The sequence below is a fragment of the Canis aureus genome, chromosome 26 (genome assembly GCF_053574225.1).
Source record: "Canis aureus isolate CA01 chromosome 26, VMU_Caureus_v.1.0, whole genome shotgun sequence".
NCBI lineage: Eukaryota > Metazoa > Chordata > Mammalia > Carnivora > Canidae > Canis > Canis aureus.
The window spans coordinates 6722560-6743749 of NC_135636.1; the positions used below are offsets into that span (position 1 = coordinate 6722560).

The following is a 21190-nucleotide window of genomic DNA, read 5'->3' on the forward strand; positions in this document are numbered from 1 at the left end:
CCTCATGAAAGAGGTACTATGACCCTCACTGGGAGGTGGGGGGTGGGAGTGGTGGCATGAGCTGGGAGATACATGAAGCCCAAGAAAAGTACCCTGGAACATTAATCTCTCACCAAAAACGCACAAGCAACAGGTAATAATTTACCTGGTAATTGAAATGTTTAAATAATACAAAAGGAAATGTGGATGTGCTATGGAATAGAATGTAATTTGTAGAAATTTAAAAAATAAGCACCAAAGAAGTGCTCTGGTGGTCGCAGGCTACCCCAGACTAAATGCTCAAGACTCTAGAGAATATTATACATCCAAATCCTCTGACGTTAGAAGAGGGATATTTGAGTGAAAATTCTAAAAAGTTCTCTGGAAAAGTATTGAGCCGAGAGCCCAGCTTCCAGCTTCAAGTTTACATCTGTCCCTTAGTTTTGTAAGGTTATAAATTCATTTTTGAGTTCAACTAAAATAAGGAGTATGCCTCTAATGGGCCATATCTTGGCGATGCTGAGAGAGTATCATCCAGGCTCTGCTTCTCTGGGCACAGAAAAGCGGGTGCCCTAGAATACACCACTGGACCCTTGGCCCATGCTGGAGGTCCCCAGTGGTTAGTTCCAGGTCTTTCTGCCTAAGAACTTCCTCTGGCTGAGAGTGTGCTTTGCCCGAAGTTTGAAGGGGGCGAGACATGCCAGGGAGTTCATGTTTCAGAAGCAACCTCCTAAAAATGAGGCACCTAGTTCATTGTTCAGTAGATCAATGGACCAGCTTCCTTGCTTTTTAGTGGGATAGTTCTCTGAGGTGTGTCCTTACAATGAGCCCCACTATCCACAGGCAGAAACTGAGTAGTGCTCACCTTTTAATGTTCCTCCTTTCTTCCCATCTCCCACTGGTGGCTCCCCAAGTTCTGTCCCAAGTTAAGTGTTAAGCATTAGAATCTTTGTTTCACAGCCTGTTTTAATGGGGGAAGGGTGAGATGAGGAAGTAAGCATCATCTGTCATGCACTGTGAGAAGCTGTAATGGTTGTGTTATGCAAAACTAGGAAGCCCAAAGAGAGAGTAACAATTTCCAGGGCAGAGTGATGAGGTGGGGGGCAGGGAGTGCAAAGTAAATTTCTCAGATGTGGTACCATTACAGCTTAGTGAGACATGATGAGTTGGAGTTCACCACACAGTTGCAAAGATGAGAGGGGTATGCAGAAATAGAGGAGAGAGGATGCAAGGCCATACGGCATGAGGACCCTTGTTGACCTGAGGAGCAACAAGATCCTATTGGAGGCTTCATTTATTTCCTCTGCACAGTGGGGGTACAGGGCCAAATAACCTTCTAGAACCTGTTGATCCCTAGTATATTTTGTAATTCCAGCTTGAGCTCTCACTCGGGGAAAGTGACAGAGGCCAGGACTGTGGACTACCGACTCTGCCAGGAGCCCTTCAAAGAATTATGTTTAGCAGCACGAAGTAGGAGCAAAGGAGAAAGAGGGAGGGCAGACAGCCAGCATCCCTCCAAAGGGCCTGCTTTTAATTTAAGCCACATTGGTGATAAGTCTCAGTTGATCAGAATACACAAGAAGGGGTAGACAGGCTGTTGATGGCTGTGACTTTGGAGGGGGGAAACTGAGTCTGGAGGAGGAAAAGAAGGAACCTGGGGGCAGGAGAGAGTAAGAGACAGTATATCTTCAAATGGAAAACCTGCCTTAAAAACTGAATGAGCTAAATGGAATTATGAGCAGAAGGAGCCTAGACAACAGCTTTCTCCAGAGGCTTTGGGGTGCAGGGTGGGTGGAGATGGCTTCATGCTGCTCTTCTTGGAGTGGTCCTCCCTCATGAATGAAATACTGCCATGCTTGCTGGATATCTTACCACAATGGGTTTAATGGCCATGAGTCAAGGTGCAGAATTTATACAATATTGAAAAGGAAACTACTTGGATTTATTCAGGTGCACACCAGATGTTGTGCTGGCATTCGCCCTGCTAGGAGGGACTCTTGGAAATCAACTGCAGGCCCTGGAATCCCACACTCCTTTCTCAGTTAACCCTTAGGAGACCACAGCTACCAACCCTGACACCATCTGTGGTCAGGAGGGACTGATGGTCAGGCAGTCAGCAACATTTATTTGATGTTCTATGTGCAGAGCCACGCCCAAAGCACGATAGGTAATATGTGAGAAGTATCATGAGGGATCTCTGTGTTGCAAAGAATTTATTTAATCTGTGTGGTAGAATCTACATATAGGATAAACAGTTGTGATAATTTGCATGTTGAGATTCATTTAACTAATCATAAGATCCTCCATTAGGGAAAAAATGTCAATTGTGTATCTGCATTCTCAGAGTTTTCATCTATGTGGTTGGGGACCCTAATCTGGAGGCTCACAGAAAAAGGGGGTCATGCTTTAGCCTCCTTTATATCACTTCTCCTACCCAAAGGCCCAAGTGATGTACACAGCAGGGGTCTAATAGATATTCCTATAATGAAGTTCCTCAAGGGACCTTGGGTCCCTCTTTGTGGCCTGCATTGTTCTGTCCATGTCATGTGACATCTCTGGGCCATGGTTTTCTTATTTGTAAAATGAGAGATATTTCCAAGATGAGGTCTTCTCTTTCTCCTCCAAAAAATAACATAAAATCCAAACCTGTCCTAGGAAAGTAGCCAGTGAAACTCACATAGGTTGAATTCAGCTGTCAATTCAAGTTTAAAGTAGTATTTGCCATGGAAAGCACGTCCTCTTGTGGGCATGGCCTAAGAGTGTCCCTACAGTATTTCCCCCCATCTTGTTTTGGTATGAACCATGCAGCATGGCCCTCATTACTATAGAGCAAGGGAGCACTTGAAAATTGGTTTCACTGACCACAGGAGAGGACAAGGCTCTGTGGCCTCAGCAAAGCCCTAAGACCTTAATGCTTTGGGCGACATTTGTATTAAATGTTTGCTTAAGGAGACTCATAGGTAAGAAGAAAATCCAGAGTTATTGGAAATGACCCCAAAAAGTGATCATTAGAATTAGAAGACAAAAATATAATGGAAGAAAATTATTTTCTATGCCATATTGATCAAGGCAAAGCTATCTGAATCTGGAAGTTTTGGAATGTTTTGGCATAAAGTCCTTGTGGCATCTTTATAGATGTATTACCATGAGGAGAAGTCACCCATGATTGCGTCTGTCTTTCAGGTGAAATATGTATTTCTCCCATTCAATTACTGGCTCTGTTAAAATTATCAGTCATGACTCTTTGATATCCTGGACAGTGGTGGGCTGGACTACCTAAGCTGAACCAATCAGAGTCTTCTATGAAAATTCTTTTAATTAGCACTGATATGGAGGGTCCTAGTTCCTCCATGTTCCCAGCATTGCAAGGAGACAAGTCCCAGAATTCTGGAAGAAGCCCTAACTCCAGCTTCCTCTGACAGCCAACCAGGAATGAAGAGGCAAGCACGCAAAGAGAACAAGGACAGCGGACAGTTCTAGTCCTTGGTCACCTCTAGGGCCAACTCCAGCCCCTACTCTACAACTTCTTTCTTGAGGTTTGAGGTTCTTTTATCCCATCTCCTATTTTAAAGTTTCTTTCTTTCATTTGCAAATGTAGAAATCCAAAATGAAAGAATTCCTGCTCTGTGTAGGCACACACCTTCTCAGAGGTCTTGGAATAATAATTGGCCGTTTATTCCACCCTCAGGATCTAGATTGCTCTGCCTCTGCTTCCATCTGTGGCTGCTTGACCCAGGAAGGCTGGAAGAAACAAATGAGTTTTCCTATTGAGAGAAAGGTGCTGAACATTCTTCCTATAGCATCTCTAGAACACTCTAAGAAGGTGAACCAGCTCAGGCATCCAGGAGTTGTGATTTCATCCTTGTTTAAATAGCCACCCTTCTAGGTGGCTGGCAGAAGACAAGGACAGATGCACAAAATGTCAGAAGAAGGTTAGATCTGCCTTTGCACAGCACGTCAAGAGATCTTTAGGATAAAATGGAAGAAATGATGACAAGAGAGACCAATCAATGAATTGTGTTGGATTAGACAAACTCATCTGAACCCAAACTAGGTGAAACAATCATTCACCATTTTAAACAGATTTTAGTCTACTGTGGTGGCTTCTCCATGGATCAAGAAGGTACTGGACATAGTCTTTTTATGGGATGTGTAATATTTCTTATAGGATTTCTGACTAGATGTTGAAGGCCAGAGAATATTCAGGAAATTATCTCCTGGTAACTGAGACCAGAGAGAGTCTACAAACACCTGACTCTTAGCATTTCTAAGATCTTATTCAATAAGTATTTGAAACTATTGCCAATTTTCAAGGCTCTTGCTTTAGCAATGTGTTTAAGATTCAAGAAAGAAGCAAAAAGAATATCCACCTGTGAGCTGGAGCACATATCAGGGATTTTGAAGGCTTTCCATTCCTCACGGAGTACAGTCAGAACTCTACAGGAGCATCAGAAAACCTTCCATGGTTGGGCTTCTTACAGATTTCCAGCTGCAACTTCCTTTTTTATTTCTTGCTTTTTATTTCTGTTTACTTCCTGTGTCCTTTTGAGGATTTGCTCTTTAGGATAAAGAGCAATGGTTATACGTCTAATGGTTGAAGTATAAAATCATATTAGCAATTCAAAGGAACATTTGGCAATTAAAAAAATTTTTTTAAAGATTATATTTATTTATTCATGAAAGACACACACATACACACAGAGGCAGAGACAGAAGCAGGCTCCACGCAAGGACCCCGATGCGGCACTCGATCCTGGAACTTCAGGATCATGCCGTGAGCCAAAGGCAGACACTCAACCACTGAGCCACCCAGGCGTCCTGGCAATTTTCTAGTAAAGTTAAACTTTACTATATACCCTATGATCTGCCTATTACTCTTTCAGGTGTAAACCCTAAAGACATTCCCATCCCACACAAGGAGGAATGTTCATTGAAAGCACTTTTTATTTTTATTTCTTATTTTCTGGTGATTGCTTAGATGTTTTTTATTTGAGTATAGTTGACACACAATGTTACATTATTTTCAGGTATACAACATAGTGGTTCAACAGAAGCAGCACTTGTTTCAAAAATGAAATTATCTAAATGTCCATTCATTGGCAATGAACTAGAGGTAGATTTTAATTCCTACACAGTTATTAAAATCGGTAAACTACATCTACTTATTTCAGCATAGATGACTTTGTAAAACCTAATGTTGAGAAATAAAGCAAATTGCAGAAATATTATATACAAATAATAACTCATTCATATAAATTAAAAAATGAAACATTCTTTATGGGAACATACATATATTGTGAATTTTAAGATATAGATCAGTGGTATGTGAACCACCTTCAGAATAGAAGTTTTTTGGTGAAAGAAGCCAATGGGATAGCAGTGAGTTATGATATCAATGAACACTGTGTGTCTTATTTTAAGATTGTCCAAGCAAATATGGTACCATTTTTTTGAAAGCTCCTTTGAAAAATGTGAGTGATATGTGCATGGATGCTTGTAATATTCATCAGTAAACTCTGAAATATTTAATAATTGAAAAGGTTTGGAAAGAACTAAGATCTGATAGAACAGCAAATAGAAATAAGCAATGGATGTAATATTAATATAAAATAGTGCAGAATTAAAGGGTAAAACCCAAGCAGAGAAAAACTTCTACTTTATTTTCACCTTCTATTTTAATTTATATCTTCTCTGTTTAGGATTTTGTGAGAACTTTAATTTTGTGATCATATTGCATGTTTTTATAAACCACCTCAAACTTTTGTAGGATAAGGCAAAGTTTAAATAAACCAATAAAACATCTCACCCTTTTCATAACTAAATAATTAATCCCAGTACTTCTAAGGCATATTATATGCCTTCTACTATTATTTTGGTTGCTTTAATTATATAGAGAGGGTCATTATTACTTGTGGCTAAAGGATAAGTCTTGAAGACATTTAGGATGAGGTCAACAAACTTCTTTAAAGGTCCAGGTAGTAAATATTTTAGGCTTCACCTGCCAGAGAGTCTCTGTTGCAACTATTCGATGATGTATTGCAGCAGGAAAGCAGCCATAGACAAAATGTAAATGAATGGATGTAGTTGTGTGACAATAAAACTTTATTTACAAAAGCAGGCAGCAGGCTGAGTTTGGCCAGGCATCATAAATTTGCCACCTCTGATTTAGGAGACAGTATTCTTCAAGGGATTTTATAGGGCCATCCTGAGGAGCCTTTCAAATTGTGCCCTCCTTGAAGAAGCCACAAGAAAAATCATACCTTGGTTCTTTGTATAGTATGAACAAAAGCTTTGACTTCCAAAACTGAGTGGAATAGGGATTTTCTTATATTTATTTTTATTTTAAGCAGCTCTTCATCTGTATAATTTCAGTTTTTCCCCTTAAAGTAGTACATCATTATTTCCAGAGACTACACATTTTCTTTAAAGTCATTAAATCTGTGACTTGGGTAAGTCTCAGGGAAATTCTGTCCAAGAACCTGTGGAGACCTAACTAGAGAGAAGACTCATTAACAGTGACTTGCTCAAGATGGGGTTCCTGCAATATCCCGCTGTTGCACTCGGCTGCAGCATCCAGTTGTCAGGTCCCACCCCTACAGACTCCCATGAAGCAGATATTTAGCCAACCACCCAAGAGTATGAAGAGAAGGACAGAAAAATACTCACTTATTTACTATTTCTTTCATTCATTTGACCTATATTTGCTGAGCATTATTTATGGATCTGACCATATTGGACATGGAGAATATAAGGATGAACAAAAAAGTCATTGTGTCTTCCCCCATAGAACTCAAATCAGCATCTCTGCAGCAGGGATTTGGACAGAGAATGTCAGATATTAAAACAAACCAGGGCTCTCATTTAGCTGGCAGTTCCCATCTAGATTGAAAGATGATAGGAAAGGAAAAGCAAAAGCACATTTCAGGTAGCATGTACTTAAACCATAAAGGTAACAATTTGAAATCTTCTGATGGTCATGGACACCTGAATGTGAAAGGATCTTGTACATTGTCCAAAATGTTGATCTTATTGGAGAAGCTCTTTCTATCTGAAATTCAAGGGGGACTTTTACCCGAGTAGGATTAGTGGTATTTTCATGATTATTTTTGTTATTATTACTTAACTTTATGAGTATTGTCAGCTGACCTTAGGTGATTTTATTGTGCAGAAGTTAGGAGTCTTTTGATGGAAAATGGTACCCTCCAAAAAAATTAGATGTGGATGACTCCTCCTACAACCTGGCTCCTAGCCACAATGAAAATCAGTTTCAGATAAAATTCTGACACACATACAGACTTTTAAAAATAAACAGTTATTGTCAGGCAAGCCCAGAAGTAGCTCCTATAAGCTGTTATGCTGCTCAATGAATTTCTCACTCTCTGTCCTTGAGGTAATATGACCACAGCCTCACTTGGAAGGTTTGTGTAAAGTGGCCCTCCAAGGTCTCACAGACAAGCTTTTGCTAATAATGTGGCTGATTTCAGGCAGACAGAACCCTATGGATCCCTAGTTGCATATAGAACAAAAAAAGGTCAAGCCTCAGAATTGTCAGTCCTCTGGTTGCATGTCCCTGTTTATGCAGGAGTACACCTCTGCAAGATTTTGCCAATCTACATACCTTGGTTACTTTCAATTTCACCAAATATGAACACATTTTTAATGTGTATCAGCTTACTAACAGGCCACAAACTTCACTGAAAATACACTTATAATAACCAGCTTTAGATAGTATTTGAAATGTAAATAAAAGAAGCTTTTGTTATCACTGTCTCTGGAGATTGGCTGCCTCTCTAATGGAAGGGAAGTGTGGCTCCTTGGTGGGAGCACCATGAGTACTTGAATTGTAACTCAACCCAAGCAACAGGCACATAATTTTACATCCCTCTTTCTCTCTTTGTGCTCAAGTATTATAAAGTAAATTATGGGTAATACAGCAATCATGGAAGCTTATAAACACATGCTTACTATCTATACTTTTAATAATTCATTTACATAATTACTGAGACCTGGGGAGAAAATGGTTATTTTTTTAAGAGGAAGTGAGAAGGTAGAGTGTAACAGTAATCAAATCGGGGAAATAACCATTAATAAGCACCCCTGACACATACAGATAACAGATGATAGATAGATAGATAGATAGATAGATAGATAGATAGATAGATAGATAGATGATAGATGATAGATAGATAGACACGTTGAATAAACTTAAGTTGTAGGCAGAGCAGCTTGTAGTGGTTGTATCTAAGACATGTACAGCATAGACTATTAGTAAAGGCATTGTCTTCACAGGGCTACTGTGAACAATGACAAATCTGAACTTAAAGCCATCTTCTGATGGCCATCTTCTGCCCTATAACAAAATCTGAAAAATCGTAGACAAAGAAGTAATGTAATGTGCTTCTTTGGTGCTGAATGCTTCAACTCCACCACCACATTAGCTCTTTCCACAAGCCCATGTGGTAAGCACTATAATATTCATTGAGGAGATAGGTGGCTACTAAGCCCTCTGCCCAGTGTCATTCAGTTGGTGAATGGCTGAACTTGTTCTCACCCAGTCTGAGTGAGTCCAAGTCCATGATCTTTCCATTCTACTACACTGAGCTTCTGGTTCCCTACCAATGGGACTTGAAGCTTATCCAGCTCTTCTAAATCATGTGTTGGTGTTGGCTATGATGTGCATTTTTCTATGATATGCATTTGTTCCTGCAGATTGTCCTAGGTGTGTCTTTTTATCATGTGAGTTCTTCCCAAGGCCAGCTAGATATGGCTCAGAGTCATGGACATTTTAATTTGTGAAATGTAAAAATGTCACTATTTTGTCAGATAATTGATGTGATCAATTTACAAGTTTGCCATGGACCAGATTTTTCCTTCTTCTCAGGTCCCCATTTCTAAGCCCCTTTTCACAGAAGATGAGCTTATTATTTCTGGGAAGTTTGAAATTTTATTTTTTTTATTTTTTATTTTGAACTTTCTCAACTTTGCTTATTTCCAGTTCAAATCATTTTTATCATTACTGACTCCATCCTTCTCTGCTATATTTAAGGAATAATGATCTCTTTCCTTCTCAATGAGAAGCCTTTGCCTTTGAATCCAGCTTTCTTTCCTCCTGAGGACTATAACCTATTCATTATCAACATTGATTTTCAACCTCTACTGTGCTTTGGAATTCTTTTCCTTGACCAATAGAAGATGATGCTCCCTGACAGAAATCAGGATTCTTTCCACCCTATAACTCCCCCCCCCCATCTTTCCCTAATCTTTCTGTCCTAATACATTTTGAGACTCAGCCTTTCTGAAGATTTGTGCGGTATCTTGTTTCACTTATGTATTTCCCAATCTTATGCCCCATTCCCCACTCAGATAATCTGATCTAAAGGTTAAGCACTAGATAGACAACACTTGCTCTTGTGCTTGCCTTGATTTTGCTTCTGTGGTATATTAACATTTAAATATTGGTTTGGACAGCTCCAAAGGATAGAAGATATATATGTGGCTTGTTCACTACTGTAGATTCAGCATATAGTGAATGTGCAAGAAACATCTGTTGAATGAAAGATTCGATAAGAAATGAAAAGAAAAGCCACCAATATAAGATGTAAAAATAAAAACAAACTAAAATGTGACTCAATATTTAACTCTTTGGTATTATAAAAACCAAATTTTCAGATCATGTTTTGCATTTCATTGGCTGTTAATAATGATGGATACATAACCCAACAGTGGTTCCCTTAGTCTACCTGGAGGCAGGGGCATTTAGTTATCACAATAGCAGGAACTTCTTGCTTTTGCTTCCTACTGGAAGCACAGTACCTGACATGTAGTAGGCACTCAATAAGTATTTGTGCAAAGAATGAGTTAATAAAGAATAATAAGTAAGTTGGTCTCCGTTCTCACTGACTCTAAAGTCCTAGGCCAGACCCTAAGAATCACATAATGGAGATAGCCAAACGTCATGTTTGTAGATGTCAAAGCAGTGTATAACCCAAAATGTGGCTGACTCCTTTTCCCTGTGGTCAGATCAAGCTGTGAGTGGATATCATAACACAAGAAACCACAAGATACTTGCTTCTGTGTGTTGTGGTATTGCCTGCTGGGACACTTAGTATAAATTTTAAAAATACAAATAAAACTAAAAAAATATAGATGTGCTTACACATTTTTAAAAATAACTTGAATAGAACACAAGCCATAAAACAAAGCAATCTCTTTTATGGGGATTTATAGACAGGAGAAATCTGTGTGGATGGGGATTATGTATACGGGTATTGTATATATGTGTGTTTTGTGTATTGATAGACAAAAGAAGATTCCAGCAACATGTCCTGGCACATAACAGATGACACCTATGGGCACATAGGCACACTGGTGCACAGGGATACACACACGTGTGCATGTACATACACACATGCACACACACACATGTACACATGCATCACAGACATGATGAATCAAAGGATGGGCGCTATGTAGGTAGAGTTAGATGAAGAGTACTAGTACAGTCCTCACTCTTGAAGGTCAGATAGCCTTTATGTTTGTTTGGTACCTTTACAGTCCTCCCACAAACAAAAGTTAAACATTGCACTGCTAAGTCTGAGTCAGATCACAAAGATTGAAATTGCAGCAGCAGCACTCCCGCTCCCACCACCACTAACAATCACCAGAAGCATTCACAGCCACACTATTGCAAATTTACCCACGCACCTTGAAGCATAGCAGCTAAGTGGGGATAGGGAGTGACTGCTAGCCCTACCTAGAATTTTCTGCTCCTCTGTGCTTCTGGCTCCAGATTTCGTGCTGCCACCATGCTGGGCAGGCCCACCTAGATGCTCTTTTGCTGAGAGGACAGGTAAGGTGCATAGCCTCAGCAGGCATTGCCTCCAGGGAGACTTGGGGTTGGCTCCTGACAGGAGTTCCCATCCTGCTCTGTACAAAGGTTATTCTTTGGCACTTGGTTTGAAGACCAGCAGAAGAGAGGGCCTTTTATCCTTCTCTTTAATTGGATATGCCTTTCAGTCCCCATTCTGAGCTAATGAGGAATGTCTCAGAGCCTCAGAGGGAACATGCCAGCTGTGGGGAAAGATCACAGACTAGGACCTCGGGCACCACAACCACGTTTGTGTTTCTTGTTTGGCATGGTTCTGGGTTTCTACAGGCAGAACGGAGTGCATTTCATGTTGGGAATGTCGAACATAGGCCAAACACTAGGAACAGAGGAGGAAAAGGAACCGATCTTATCTCCTTCTTAGCAAATCAGAACAGATGGAACTATAGGAAGCCACTTCACACTTTTTCCTTAATTTTTTTTCAAATTACATAACCTAATAAAATATTCAATTTAAATATCCTGAAGTATGTTGGTAAAGGCTGCACAGAAACCTGTGCTAGAAAGAGTCTTGAGTTAGAAATGGGAAAACATGTCCAAGCCAACCAAAGCAACTTAAAATTAGTGGATTTAAAAATCAGTCCCAGAAGTGAACCTTTGGAAAAGCTACATACTCCACAACCAGTGCTCCTGCTCATGGCTCGTGAGTGGTGGCCCTGCAGGTGGACACAGAGCACCTCTCACCTAGCAAAGAACAGATCCTGGAAAGTTAGTGGGGGAATCGCTTCAGCAAATGGCTGTAAAGGTGGGGAAGTAGGACCAGTGATAGAGGAGACCAGTGTATGGGAAGAAGGAATATGGATGCCCTTGACCAAGGAACTCATGATACAGGTGTAAAGTGTCAGGAATGCAGAGTGGGAAGTGGAAAGCATGAGTCATGTGAGAAAGGGAGTCATGGAAATGAGCTTAGGAGTGGAATAAGCTGAAAAATGCCATCTGTGGTGTTGGTGGAAATAAGGCTGGCAAAAGATGAGCCAAGGCCTCCAGGTGGGTGGGCCTTGATCACTGCTGTATGATGTACTGTGGACAGGTTCAACTCTCAATCTCTGTTACACACCACTCCAGGAACATCAGCAAAGCAAAAGGGAGAGGGAAGATTTCAAGGGCAGTATTTGGTCATAATCACTTTGTCTCTATGGAGACCGTAACAAGAACTGCACATTAGCAAGATGATCTAGGCACAGCCGCCACACTCAGTGCCTCCCTCGTGAAGTCCTCCAGGAATGCAATTTGAAAATATGGTGTCCAAGCACCCATTCATTTATTTATTTACTCAATCATTTGTGCCAGTCACTGTTTAGGGCATGGAGGAAATAGCAATGACAAAAATAGAAAAATACCTTGTTTCCATGGATTTTATACTCCAGTGTGAGGGAAAGGATGATAAATAAAAATACATGTCAGAGCAGTTGGTATGAATGAAAGCAAAGCAAGGTAAGGAGGAAGGAGGTTTTATGTTCCCCAGATGGGCCAGCAGGGATGAGGCAATGCAATACCATTTGAGCAGAGACCTGAATGAAACAAGAGACTGAGTCAGGAAGATATCTGGGGACAAAGCATTAGAGCAAAGGGTACAGCAAATGCAAAGGTCCTGAAGGGAGCATGCTTGATGCACTTCAGGAATAGCAAGGAAGGCAGGGGTTTGGGCTGAGCGGTCAATGTGGCCCAAAATAGGAGCTTGGGGGTCACAGGAAGGATCTTACAGTTTATTCTTTAGTGAGATTGGGAATCATCTACATGTTTGGGGAGAGTTGCCACATATCTTAACTTGTACTTTTAAAACAAACACTTTGACTGTTTGAAAGGTCATCAGAGGCCATTGCAATAGCCAAGGCTGGAGAAGGTGATAAAACTGGCAGGATTTCTGAGTGAATGCTGGATGTTGGGTCCAAGTGAGAGTTAAGGATGTCTGTGAGGAGTGGAGGCACCTTTTACTGAGGTTACTGGGCTGGAAGGTGTGGCAGATTTAGGACTTGGCAATAATAGCCTTAAACTAACAGTTACACACTTGAGCGGAACACTTCTTTCCAAGGCTTTCTCTGTGTTATTCCAGAGCTGGACACGGTGAAAGGTGGCAGATGGTTGTTTCCTTCATTCTGTGACTCCGTAATTAGAGCCCTAGTTCCAAAACATTATTGTATATTTGACTTACCCAAAAAGATTGTTAAAAAAATACAGACTCCAGAAGCAGCAGAAATTCTGATTCAGTGGGCCAGGATAGAGATCCGAAAAAAAGAGTGTTCCCTAGCAAATACCTAGGGAATGCTAATGCAAAGGAGTCTATGGGCCACACACTGAAAAACCCTACTGTGAAGAGGTGCACTTAATGGTTTTGCTGTCATCAAAAACAATGTGCGAAGAACACACTTCTCCTAGGTTGACCCAGTGACATCAGCCCAACCCACCTGGATAACTCATGTCAAAGATCTCATGGTATTGGCCCAGATGAGTCAAGCCTATTAGCAAAGGCAACAGATCCTATTAGGAAGAAGGATAAATAGAGCAAGCCAAGCCAACACTTAGAACACTCCTTTTCTGCTCATCCAGTTTTGAAGGGTTGGTTAAAGCAAGCCATGAGACGTCAAGGATGTTATTACCTGAACAGAAGATGGACTCGGTTGTTGAGTTCAAAGTGATGGGCTAAGAAATGAGCAGCCTTGAAGGGCTACTTTATGGTAAACATTGAGAATATCAGGGTCTCATAGGTACCTGCTCTGATTTTTCTTTTCTTTTTTTAAGCTTTTATTTTATTCATGAGAGACACACAGAGAGAGAGGCAGAGATGCAGGCAGAGAGAGGAGCCGGATGCAGACTCGATCCCACAATCCTGGGATCACACCCTGAGCCTAAGGCATATGCTCAAACACTGAGCCACTCGGGCATCCCTGCTCTGATTTTTCTAGCTAGCATTTATTTGAAGGTTTTAGAGAATAATGAAAACAGTTCCAATAAGGCCATTTTTTAGGGTCCTAATGTCAACTGAGGTAGATATAGTAATGATCACATCCAGGAAATTATGTGTGACCAGTGACTTTGCACAGGACAGTCATTAATGCAACCCTAAGCAGGTGATGGAACTCTGCATCATTTACAGAAGACTTGTGTCTGTGAGCCCACGTGCATGCTTCCTCTGGTTTGACATATCTACTGTAAGATCCTACATATTAAATGTGAGTCCAGAGCCATGGATAAGCAATGCTGGTTAAAATACAGATTCCCAGGCTCTGGGCTAAATGTTTTGAACTGGAAACTGCAGAGGTTCCATACTTTTAAACAAGCTTTTCCATGTGATTCTGATACACAACCAGGCTGATACATCAACAATGAGGACAATTCCTCTAGAAAGACCTTCCCCAGGTGTTCTGCTTGATGTCTGATGTACAAAACAGAAGTTGGATTTGGAAACCGGCATGCAACTGCCTTATCTTTTAAAACAGGTGATTCATGTTGGTGGGTGACTCGAGGTCATCCAACAATCCCTCCACTAGCTAGCTATTCCTTCGACATCAAGTTAAGACAGAGGTCCACATGTGGTTTATTTTGCAATTTAACCATTAGAGAGAAGTAGCTAAACATTTGTGTCAATGTGAAAGTCTTTAATGGTAGTAGCAGAGTATGATATGGAATCTCCAAATTGTGTGATGATAGACATCAGCTTCAGTATAATTTTCCAAGCTTGTAGATGAGTGTGAGTTCAGAAGCCACGACCATAAGAGGCCAACACTGAATTATCTGCAGCAATACTGAGAGGCCAATGCCTTAGAAGAGGTAGGGCTCAAATTATGAGCAGATAAAGGCAAAAATGTCTTTGGGATATCATAAACTGTGGATATTAGCAGGAGTTTCTCTTTTTCTCATTAGTCTTAAATAAACTTTTTATTTATTTTTATTTTTTGGTACATGGTCTAAAATAAAAAAAACCACTGTGATTCAGAAACACCTAGCATTTAATAGACAAACATGGTCGCAGAATGTGAAATTGCCATAGTGAAGAAACTGTGGTTTGTGCTCTTGGTAACATACTAAATCAGGCTTAGAATGTACCTGCTCGAATTTTCTGGAATATGAACCTCCTGTGTTGACCTCCAAAGGCTCTGAATGACTTTCCTGGAGAAGTCCTAAAGATTATTAGAAATGCGTGCCACCTCGGGAAATGAAACATGGCTTCAAGCCCTCAAGTTGTGTTCTGGAGATGACCAAGCACAAATTGAATAGATTCTATACAGGCAGCAGAGCACTACTCACCTCAACACCTATGAGGGTCAACAGATGTCCAAATTCACATTTTTCTCTCAATTCCACCCTTTCCCCTACAGTATCTGATGCTGGACTTGCTGGACTCTCTCCAATGCTCTTATTCCTCCAATCCATTACAGACATAGTGCCATATCTGACATTTTGGAGATTTTCAAGTCTGGTATTTCCTACCTGAACATCTTCTCTCTGTCCTTGTTTACTCTTTCGGTGATGTCATGCACAGTCATGGCATCAATTATCAGCTATGCAAATCTTTCCAGAATTCTACTGTCAACCTAACATTTCCACTTTTCCAGACTTATTAAATTTAACATTTTCTTTACAAGGACAGCAACAGATTTTTCTGCAATGACACTGTGGTCTGTAGCCCCACCAGATGTTCCAGTGACATTCCTGGGAAGCCTTTGTCCTAATGAGGAATAACAGAATCTTGGGAGAAAAATAGTGGATGGGAATGCCACTGGTGATGAATGCTCTGATCAGGAATATACCATCCCAGAGTTAACTTCTATCATTTCTTCAAGCTGGGTTTGGGTTCCTGCACAACTATTAGAGTATCTTGAGGCAGCGCCTGCTCAAAATCTGCATGCTTCTTCTTCTTCTTTTAATTTGCATACTTCTTATCTCTTGGGATAATCCACAGAAATGGCAATAAAAATAACAACATAGATGCACAAAAAGAAAAAAACTCTGCTCAGAGTTCCAGGTACCTTGTGCAGAAACAGCTGAGTAAGCAGTGCTTTTGAGGCATTAGCACATCTCACTTAGCAGTGAGTCCTGAAAGCGTTCATCGTTTACATTCAGAGTGAAGCCAGACACAACATCTGGAAAGGGGCCGGTCGAGTACCATGTTGTAGATGCATTCTGCCTCACCCAAATTTCCATGTAGAACCAAATGTCTGCTCTTCTGTGTCTTAGCCAACATCTTAAGAAATCTTCAGAATTTTTCCAACTCATCTAATATGAATGAAAAAACATCCCTTTGTTCTAGAAAAACCTTTCTTTCCAAATATTTGGCATCATGAAAACATAAATTTCAAATTTAAACGTCCAGGTCAATTTTATATTCAAATGTCCTGATCCCATTCTGTAGTTGAGTTATAATCAACACTATTCATAAGTCATTGACGAGCTTGGTTATTTCAGAACATGTCTTAGAGCTTGGAATCCTCACTCAGAGCTCAGTTCTAAGGATTCAAGTTTTTAGTTAGGAAGTCAGCTAGAAATACAAAAGTGCAGTGTTTTTTTGACATTGCCTTGGGAAAGGAGATGGTCGGTCTGGTGAAGAGTGAGTTAGGGCAGGAAGGGAGGGGAGGAAAGGCAGAGATGATGCCGTGGAGAGTTTTATTTGGAAATGAATTTCAGCCAAATGACAGGACTCTAAACTATTTGACGATCACTCTTTCCTTCACTCTCCATTCAAATTAAACAAACAACATTTTTTCTGTCCCTCCTCTTCTTCTCTTTTAGGCTTTTTGTATGCAACAAAGTTGTGCATGGTACCTCTGATTTGAAATATTCCACCAAAAGCACAAATATGTTTCTTTTTTCCCCTCTTCAATGAGAAATGTTTCCAAACGACCTGAATACAAGATGTAATTTTGGGACATGTAGTCAGGTGAAGAGGTTGTACTCATTTTCTTCTCCTCCTAACTAAAATCACACCTGTCCCATGAACAAGCCTCCTCTGCATGACTCCGGAACACTCCAGCACTGGTGACTATGGACATCTACCATACGTTTGACAGAATGCTAAGCACGGCACAGTCATCACATTCAAGGTTCCCTGCAACCTGTGAGGTAGGTGTCACATTATCTTCACCTTTCAGACATGTAAACCAGGGCTCAGAGTTTCCAGTCATTGCCCATTGTATCAAAGCCATATAGTTTAGTAAAGGACAAAGCCAGGGTCTGATGCCCCCCAACCAGTGGCCAGCTCTTCAACTCTTTCTGGTGCTTCTGTCCTCCACAGCAACTTCGCTCATGATTCCTTTAACTTGTTCATGTATCTCCAACTTGACCCAGGAGCCCTTGCTGATGGTTCTTGTCCTGGGCTTTCTCTGCATCCAGGATACGACCTCACAAAAGGATTTGTGCAGGAATGTATCAGAAATGTCAGCTGATTGAGATTAAAGGTCATTCAGGATAGATAAAAACCAGAGACTCAAAAAATAGGAAAGTAAACTTCATCATTCCATGTTTTGTTGGCACTAGCTTATATCAATGGTTGTTAAAATTGTGTTGCTTCCAGGCAAGTATCAAAATAAGAAAAGAAAATCCAGTAACACACATTAGCTTTGCTGAATGGACTGGATCAGTTTTTTTTTTCTTTTATGATTGCACTGTAGTGGAATATGGGAGGAGGGTTGGCTAGACACCCCAATGCAAGGAGTGTCCAAACACAGTCTAACTTCCACCCTGAGTCTCTGGCTTGGATCCTACCCTGCAATGGCTGTCAGTGTCCCTGTACCTGTGGACACTGGATCCCGTTTTTTTTCCCAGAAACCACCTGTCCCAGTGAAGCTCTCTGGTCTCCAACAGTTTCTGCAGTCTTGACAGTTCCAGTGCATGGTCCTCTCCCAGATAGACATTGTGCACTTAAAGATGGGGAAGGAAGTTCAGCCACTATTTATATATGTGGAATAGACCCCTGGGAAAATTCTAGAAGGGTCTGAAAAAGCCTCTTTTATTTATGCAGGCAAAACTAGCCTTAGAATTAGTTCCTGTATTGACTGTCACAAAGAAAGATTCAGAGGAGACAACACAGAGGAATAAGGCTTTGCCCAAACCTAGGGTGCGCGCACAGAGTGACAGCAATGAAAGGGGGAGGGCCCCAGAGGAGAGCTGATGCCAGGCCAAACCCCACTGCCCATTTGGGCCCCACCTGGAGCACAGCCCAAGGAGGAGCTGCAGCCAAGGGAGCCGGTGTAAGGGGTTTTAGGAAAGCTGCCTTGACAGGTAGGGAATGTCAGCTTTCCATAGAGTAACGCTCTGTTCGCCACTTGTCCAAATAGAGATAAATCACCAGTAAATTCTTGCTGCTGTCGGGAAGGTCTGGACTTCAAAGCCTAAAATTCACAAACAGGAACCTTTCATTAACTCTGGAAAAAGAATTTCACTTTATTTCAATTTGTGTATTTCAGTTATTTAGTGGAAGCATATATTGCTGACCAACATGGCATACTGTTTTGAATCAAATACCTTTTATTACATAACCATCAGACACTGAGATTATTTGGCTAAATGCTAGACCAGCCTTCATCTGTACCAAATGTTTGGACTTGCCTTCTTAAAAGATGAGACAACTTCTCTTTTTAGTTTTTTAAAAAAGTAGCTTTTTAAATTTTTTTAGCTTTATTCACCAAATACTATGAGACTAAAAAAAAATAATAAAAAATAAAAATCTCAAAGCTGTAACATTTTTATTTTCCTGGAGTTCAAAATATTACCTTTCTTCATTAAATAATGTAAAGCATCTTTCCTGAGAGAGGGAATAACAGCATGATATTATCTGGAGTTAACTGCCTGGTGGCGAGTGGTTTTGCTTGGATGAACAGCCTACTTATCCCTCATTTCTCCTCTTGTCCTCCCGCCACAGCTGTGCTTAAATATTCAATGTCAGAATTATTTCTTTCATCAGGCACATGCAAATGGAATAATATTCTCTCCACTGAACATTGCTGCTTCCTGGACCTTCTAAAGCTCAAGCCAAACTCCTCTTTTTGTTTTTAAGAGACATTGCCTCACACAAAGAATATATTAAACATTGATCTTGAGCAAGAGCATTCAAGAGCAAATTGGGATCCAGGCTATTTTCAGCTGGGACAACCATTTCCTTCCAGCTTCACTTGAAGATCAGATGTTTGACTCTTCCAGGAATCAAGGTGAAGAAGGATAAACATGCAAGTTTGAAGAAAAAGAAAAAAAGCAACCCAACTTGTGTTTTCTGTAAGTTGGTGGCAGCATATTTAACTGTTAGCCACCACTGACAGGGTTTGGAAAAGTCATCAGTGGGAAAGTAGCCAAAACACCGCTCAAGCATGGGTGGTCGCCAACAGTAAAGGAAAGAGAGAGAGAGAGAGAGGGAGGGAGAGAAAAGGAGAGGAAGAGGGAGAGGGAGAGGGAGAGGAAGAGGGAGAGGAGAGGGAGAGGGAGAGGGAGAGGAAGAGGGAGAGGAGAGGGAGAGAGAGAGGGAGAGGGAGGGGAGAGGGACAGGGAGACGGAGAGGGAGAGGGAGAGGAGAGGGAGAGGGAGAGAAGACGGGGGTGGGGTGGGGGGGTGGGGGGGTGGGCCGGGGGGAAGGGTGGTGGGGGCAGAGGGAAGGTCTTCATACAAATGCTTTGCACGTGATGTGCTACCTATCTGCTTTCTTATGAACCTAAGACAGCATAACTGTCAACATCCTGCTGGAAGTTCAAATTAAGAAACATCAAGGAAGCATTTCATATAAACTGAATAAAACGCAGATGACTCAGTCATCCATGCAGCTTTGAGTGGAGTGGGCTGTTGTGCACCATGCTTCCTTATTTCGAAATTGTCAGGTCATGTCATGTCATGTATTTTGCCTCCAAAAAGTCATGGTCAGATGGATTTGAACACCAATCTGGGGAAAACTCCTTTCCATTATTTAAGTTTTCTCTTATTATTAGCCTGGCTATGCATTATTAACAGGACAGGGCAGGACCAGGCCCCAGATTAGCAGTACAGCTGCCAGCCAACTCAACAGTGAAAACAGCTAAACCTAATATACTATAGAAGTACTCACAAACACCATGGGTTTAAGAATTTTGTGAGAACAGCATGCCTGGGTGGCTTAGCGGTTGGGTGTCTGCCTTTGGCTCAGGTCATGATACCGGGGTCCTGGGATCAAGTCCTGTATCAGGCTCCCCCGCAGGAGCCTATATCTGCCTATGTCTCTGCCTCTCTCTGTGTGTCTCTCATAAATAAAATAAAAAAAAAATTTGTGAGACCGAAATACTACATTCTTGAAGGAAGAGTTCCCTATTAGATTAGTCATAATGATAGCATTGATAAACACAAATATTTTTTATTCTTTTTTTTTAGTATAAGTAGTCTCCATATGCTTCCCTCTCTGTTTGATTTGTAATTATTTTATTAGTGAGATGCACATTCATCAAAAAATATGGGTAGCATTGCTGAGGAAATAGAGTGACTGCCCTTGCAAGGCAGGCCAGCTCTACTGTGACTCTAGATAGCCAGCAACACCCTTTGATCATACCAGTGGGCAGTCCCCATTTCATGGCAGACTCTTACTCTGCTGTGGAGCAAAAAGCATTCAAGATAAAGTTCAAAGGCAACATTTTCCCAAGTGAATATTTTATATATACTCAAAAAGAGCTATTTTTGCTTTGTTTTGTTTTGTTTTGATGAAGTCTCCTTCAAAGGCTGTTTTAAATGAAGCCCTGCTACCTTTCCATCTAGGACCAAAATCCAGGATTTTCTGACAGACTCCATCCTTGTGATGATCTCTGTTCATTATGTAATGAATCTGTGATTCCATGACCCAACCCACACCTCTCACTGTGCCTTGCCCATTTATAGGGACACAACACAGTGACCTGCTTATTCATTTAGAAGGCAGCAGAACTGATGCTTATCCTCACAGAGGGCAGCCTCCTGGGTGTTCTTGCTTTACTAGATTGTCCACTGTATAGGTTCTGAGCAAGAGGCAAAATGGGTTCCCAGGAGATTCTTCTTTTTTTCTTCTACCTGCAAAGTCACAGTATTCTAACTGGAAAAGTCAGTAGTGGCCTATATGTTTGGATGATCTGCATGGTAACATATAATTGGTATCACTGGATTTGTTCCACATACTCACCAGTTGTGTGACTAAATTGGTCACACTTTTTGCATAAGTGTGGGTTCTGGAAATCTACAGTATTTTTGAGTCATACTATTGTTTGGGGAGCTACACATTTTGAGAGAAAAACATTGCAACATACCAAGAAGTGTGACCATTAGCACCCAATCTCCACTCATCTCAAGCACTCACTGGGATAAGTATTATATGCTTCAGACATGTGGCATTGCTTTGCCATCAAAGCTTTT

At 40.9% G+C, this 21190-nt stretch overlaps 1 long non-coding RNA gene across 1 annotated transcript; it reads left to right on the forward strand.

Moving 5' to 3' along the window:
• Positions 1–12: 12 nt before the first annotated feature.
• On the forward strand, positions 13–19638 carry LOC144298770 (uncharacterized). The gene is made up of 4 exons (XR_013365655.1): positions 13–133; positions 16592–16921; positions 18762–19069; positions 19505–19638. It is a non-coding gene; the product is annotated as an uncharacterized LOC144298770 (long non-coding RNA).
• The last annotated feature ends 1552 nt before the right edge of the window (positions 19639–21190 follow it).